The sequence below is a fragment of the Zosterops lateralis genome (assembly GCF_965231275.1).
Source record: "Zosterops lateralis genome assembly, chromosome: 9".
In the NCBI taxonomy this organism is placed as follows: Eukaryota; Metazoa; Chordata; class Aves; order Passeriformes; family Zosteropidae; genus Zosterops; species Zosterops lateralis.
Window position 1 is genome coordinate 3,557,193 of NC_139769.1, and position 6,000 is coordinate 3,563,192.

Below are 6,000 nucleotides of genomic sequence, written 5' to 3' on the forward strand. Positions count from 1 at the left end.
GGTCACCACTCTGGCCAGGGAAATGCTCCATGCAGAGAAAGTGTAAAATTCAGAGACACCAATGAGCTGTTTCACATTAGCTCAGTGGCCTAAAACAAGGCACCGTGACTGGGGAGATACCCAAATGTTTTATTCAACTGAAAAGTAATAAAACAAAGCCCAGAGAAATGGACCTGATTCTGTTCCAGAATCCCATTCCTCTGTTCATTAAAAACAAACTTATTTCTGCCCTTCATACAGTCATACACTGACAGTTCCTTTTAGTATAATGCTTGTTCTTCTCCCACAATGTATTTGTAGACACCAGTGAAGTCCCTTATTGGTTTTGCCAAATTAAATGTTAATCATTTATTTTCTCTCATAACAGCAAGTTGTGGATTATCTAATAGTTTTTTTTCCTGCACTTCTGTCAGTCAGAATTCATCTTTTCTGGGCATGAGTGATCAGAGTCTGACATACTGTGTAATGTTTAAAATAATGGCTTGTGAGAGACTTATACAGTGGCAATAATAATTCCTCCTGCACTCTTTCATTTACAGACAGGCATCAAATTTGCCTTTTTTACACCTATATCACATTAGCACCTCGATTTACCCAGGTCTTTTTGCTCCAATAAATAACAAAAATAAGTACAGACAAATTTATTAACTTTTGCTTAATACATTTTTCCATTTCATCTCACTTCCCTAGTACTCACATGGTTTCTTGCCAAGTGATTGACAAAGGAAGATATTTCCAAGAACAATTATAAGTTTCCAACTTCCAAAATCAAAGTCCTGAAAATGCTTTTTATTAAGGAATCCAAGTTTAGATTATCACATATTCCCAAGCCCACATGAGGCTTAATTCATTGCTCCTTTGAAATATTCTGAAAGCTGAGGGTTAAGAGGTGTTATATTAGTGCAGAATAATGAAGATTAATTTGTGCTTTGTATCAAATGCAGGAGGAATGGATACATGTGCAGTGAATCCTCTATAATTCCAAAATCTTTCTATAAACTTGAAAATATTCTGTGGATGTATGTACCTTAAATGGAACTCAAGACCAATTTTTCCTGTTTAGTGTGTGGCTGTTGTAGCTTTCCTTCAAATAACCCATTCCCCCCCTCCCTTCTTCCAAGATTCTGGGCAGATTCACTTAAAATGCACCCTTTTGCCTTTTCATTACAGAGTAACTAATGAAAATTCAATTTTAAATGTTCTTTCTGGGAGACGGGGATGTTCTATTTTTTCATGATTAACCAGAGCCCATATTTCAAGCAGCAGGGATACAGCTCCAGGTAGTGTAAATCAGCATTGCCTGAGATGGCCCTCAGTCCTCTGAACCCCACAGAACAATTTAGTGGGTTTAGATGACAGTTGGCATCTTTGAAATATTCTCTTTTGCAGAACTAGACTAGATGTGACACTTGCTGGAGAAGAAATCTTGCATAAATCTGTCGAAAAAGACTCAATCACATTACTTCACTAGCCATGGTAACCTTTGGAGGCCAAAGTCCAGACAGGTTGAGAAATGGAGCATGAGTCCATAAAGGTGACAATTCCATTAACTGCAATCAGAGAGAGAGGTGAATGGTGAGATAAAGACAAATGACTCCTTCTGTAAAGAAAAGAAAATATGTGTGTGCAGGGGAAAGAGGCAGAATGAACATTTTCCAGCCTTGTCGAGGAAATAAAGACCCAGCCCTGCTCTGTTGAGATAACACAAAAACATCTCTTGAGCTCAGTGGATGCAAGTTTTGCCCCAACATCCCTCAAGCAGCAATGGACCTCTGAACAGCCAAAAAATCAATTTAGGTGTTTATTAGCATAAAAATAGAAGGCAAAAAAAAGTATTTATTAAAGTTCCTGCTCACGTGTGTGCTTAGGCAGTTCATACAAGAACCTGAGGGTGGGTTTTAATCTCATTTTGAAGAAGTACAGCACTTCTTCAAGTGTTCTAGGAAGTAGAAGCTGGGGAATACTCTGGATGAAGTTCTTACGGGGCCATTAGAAAAGGACTATTCCTCTAAACAGGGAAATAGGGAAGTAAAAACCAAATGAATTTTCTACAGCGAGAAGGGACTTTTGAGTGTACAATAGGAAAAAAAAGGAAATTTCCTTTGGGGGATTTTTTTCTGGTTTTAACAGAAATATTAAGTTACTCTTGGATACTGGAGTGGCCAAAAAGGGAAATCCCTGTTATAAGTGCCTCTAAATATAGCTAGAAAAATAATTCCACTTTTATCAATTCATGGCCCATTTGCTCACATTTTGGGCAGCTCACCTTTTAATACCAAAGTCAGAAGCTGATACAAACACACAGACAATATTTCAGGCTCCACCAAAATTCCAATGTCTTGCCCAGGGCCTGTTCCTGCCTGCCCACTTGGCTGGACACCAATATCCTTTATTCTCAGGGGAGTCAGCCTTCCAAAAAACCACTTGGCACCCGAGTCAGGGCTGCTCTGTTTTCCTAACGTTCGTGGCAGGCAGGATGTTTTCCGACTCTGGTACCCAACAGTTGAGCATTCCAGACAGCACGGGGATTTTTCTTTTGAAACCACACTTCCAAAGCCATAAGAATAAGAGAGGTTCTGTGACACCCTGTGATCCTGGTGGGAAAATAAGATGACTTTGCTGTCACACAGAGATACACAAAGGGAAAATGCGCATGGCTCTTGCCACCTTTGTAAACTCTTCTTCTGTGGTGTGAATGCTGAAAAAAATCCTGGCTTAAAGTCCTGTTTTCATCAACTGGTTCCCCTCTGGGAAGATTGCCAGAAGGAGAAGACCACCTCCTAAAATGCCTGGCCAGAAAAGCAGCCCACTGGTGCAGTGTGGCAGAGGGAGTGCTCAGTAGTCTGTGCACACACTGTTTTCAGCAAGTGAAATTGTTGTTTGCTCCCCAGAACATCCCTACAACTTTTTTTGCCTATCCCTTAAACTCCTTGAATTTTAGAAACATGACTTTATCATTAACATTTTTATTCAAGTGATTCCTGAGCTCACTGATGTCAGGGCCAGCTCCATCTGTGCAGCCTTTCCCTTGTGGAACAGACACTGCCCAGGGCAGGGCAGGCAGGTGACAGCTCAGCCAGGACTGGACTCTTCCCTGCCCAGGAGCAAACAGACTGTCCTGGGGGGCAGACTGCCAGAGACATCTCCCACCACAGCCCTGTGCCAAAATCCAGATGTGCAAAATCCTGAAATCACGATCTGTCGAGCTGGAAATGAATTTCACAAGCCAAGCTGTGAAAAGCTCCTCAAATTTCACAATACCTTACATCTCAAAAAAAAAAATGGTGAACAGAGGTTAAATATTTTTTTCTTTCTGCAACATCCTTCCAAGATTTTTCCATAGGATATGACTTGCTTTCATGAAGTACTTTGTTACAGTAGTGATATATCATAGAGTGGTGCCAAATCCAGTCAGTGTGGGGAGGATTGAAAAGGCTCAGCCACCCTCCAGGCAGCGTGTCCTGATGCCATTCCTGGCACCTTCTACAAAAAGCAGATCCTATTTTGCCCTTTGAATTCCAAAACTGATGAACAGTCATGGGAGGCAATCAGTCAGGATCTGTTAATTTGTAAAAAATATAACTGTCTGTTCTCCAAGGGGAAGATTAACTGGGATCTGTACTTCCCAGATTATAAACAACACGCAGCCTTTCTCCTGAACTCATTGCAAAATGTAAAAATGTTCCAACACCAGCTCTGTAATCTTTTAAAATCTTTAACGGAACAGGGGCTCATTCCATTACATAAAAAGAAGTTTGTAGGATCATGTAGCTACCTGCAAATCACACACAGATCAACCAAACAGCATGAGAAAGGGGGATAAAGTCACCTTTTATGTAGTTGGTTCCTATAGCAGGGAGATTGTCACGCTCTGTATACAACCCAAAACAAATTGTCTGTTTAGAATTAAAATATGATACTGTTTCCAAAAGTCTTGCCTCCAGGGAGATCATTTTATACCACAGGGCAGATTCAGCCCTGGTGTAGGATTTCTGATTTTCATGGAATTGCACCATTAAGGAATTTGGCCCAACGTCTTGCCCACACTGATGCAATTCAACTTTTAAGGGACAGCTATGGGGTTTCCTCCTAAGTCAGGCCAAGTTTCTGGAACAAGGGAAGTCTGTAAAAGAAACCGTTGGAGGGGTGTTTTAGTCTGGAATTTAGGAACATTCCCATATTAGAAAACGTCACAGGATTTGTTTTGTACGTCTTGCATGTAAGAACTTCGTGCCTTTTCTTCTTTCCTTTCAGAGACATTGTCAGTAGGTGGTCACAGCAAAACTGGATAAACCCCAAAGAAATGTAATGAAATAATTATAGACAGAGTGAGTAAAAAGACATTTGTGGATCCAGTTCGTTCTGCCTCATCTTTGTTATATAAACCTATTTTCCATACTTAATGTATTGCCTGAGCTTGCAATATATGATTAACAGAACGTCTGCACCACTCAGGACTCTGGAGAAAAATGTGAGATGTTAATTTGCCAACATTTTAGGTAACTTTAAATATTCTGGGCGTGACTGATCTCACAGAGTGCTTTGGATTTATGCCTCGCCTGACAGATGGAAATCTGAATACACACACTGATGCTCTCACTGATGTTGAAAACTTCTGTGCAGGAACAAAGAGCTGCAACACTTCCCTGCTCCTGGAGCTAACCTGGTATTTCCTAAGATCACGCAGCTCCACAGGTCATGGCCCAGCAAACAGGAGTTTCCCCAGCTCTTCCTGCCAGCGCTGCACGTACCGGGCACCGTGACGGGCTGGAAATGTGATGCTGTCAAGGGTCTGGGGGAGATTATTCCCTTCCCTCTGCAGTTGTTTGAGCCGCCCAGGCAGCATGAAGCAGATGCTCAGGTTCTTAAGGCTTCCTGAGAAAATCAATATTGTTTCAAGACCGTACCAGAACCGAAACTATGGGAAGAATGATCGAGCTTGGGTCAAGAGGGGAAAAGGATGTAATAGCTTGTGACAGCAGTAAGCTGCTAAATGATGTGCCCAGAGCTGAGCTCTCTTACCAGTCAGAAAATTCAGGCATCACATCAAAAACTCCTTTGGACTATTGACATAATATCTGAAAGAACATGGAAAAACGATAGGACAGTCAAAGGTACATTTTAATTTTCCTACTTGCATTCTTACACTAACCTGACAATCATAAAGCCTTAGTATAAATAAAAAGTATAAATAAATGCTCTCAGTAAATTAAGATAGAGAGAGAAATATATGTAGAATATGCTTTTATGTGTGTACCAGAGTTACAAAAAACTTTGGTTCACACAAGCAGCAGAATGAACCTCCTTCAGGCATTCTTTAAAATCCCATTCTACTTTGGTAACCTCTGGATTTAGCAGCTTGTCTTCCCAAAGCCATGATAAAACCATCATGGCTTTAATCAACTTTTTGAGCCATTGGCCAGCCAGAAAAGCTGAAAGTGAAATAAAAAGCAAGACATGACAAAAATCAGAAATACTGGACATATTTGTCATTTCTGTCACCCACAGCTACAAACGTTGTGATAAAGCAAGATAAGAAATTGAGGAAGGAAATAAGTGGTAACTGCATTCTTATTTTAGAGTATTTTATGTCTGATTGTTTCAAAATGAGGAGGAATATGTGACTGGGTACATAACTCCACCCTCTCCAAGAATTTCTGGGCTCATTGTTTATGAGTGTACCCAAACATCAGAACGGTTTCCTTACCTCCAGTCTGCTGCTGTCATGGAAATGCCATGGGATGTTCTGGTGGACACCTCGTCCCTGTGGTCACTGGGAAGTCATCACCTTGGGATATATGGGAGTGGAAAATCAGAATGGCAGATAATTATCCCATATTTCCTTTCATGGAATCCTGGCCACTGAGGGTCAGCAGTTAAGGAGCAAATCCACATGCAGGGCATGGCTCCACTGTGGTGGGCACAGGACCTGACGTGTGGTTGCTGAGAGCACAACCTCATCCTTCTTGACCTCCTATCACAGTCACCTTGAATACCAAG

General features: G+C 41.1%; 1 long non-coding RNA gene across 1 annotated transcript; it reads right to left on the reverse strand.

Annotated features, from left to right (window-relative positions):
- Window positions 1-768: 768 nt before the first annotated feature.
- On the reverse strand, window positions 769-5,774 carry LOC310912577. Its single transcript, XR_014590685.1, has 3 exons — window positions 5,708-5,774; window positions 5,023-5,078; window positions 769-1,550 (listed from the first exon to the last, which is right to left on the reverse strand). It is a non-coding gene; the product is annotated as an uncharacterized lncRNA (long non-coding RNA).
- Window positions 5,775-6,000: the final 226 nt, after the last annotated feature.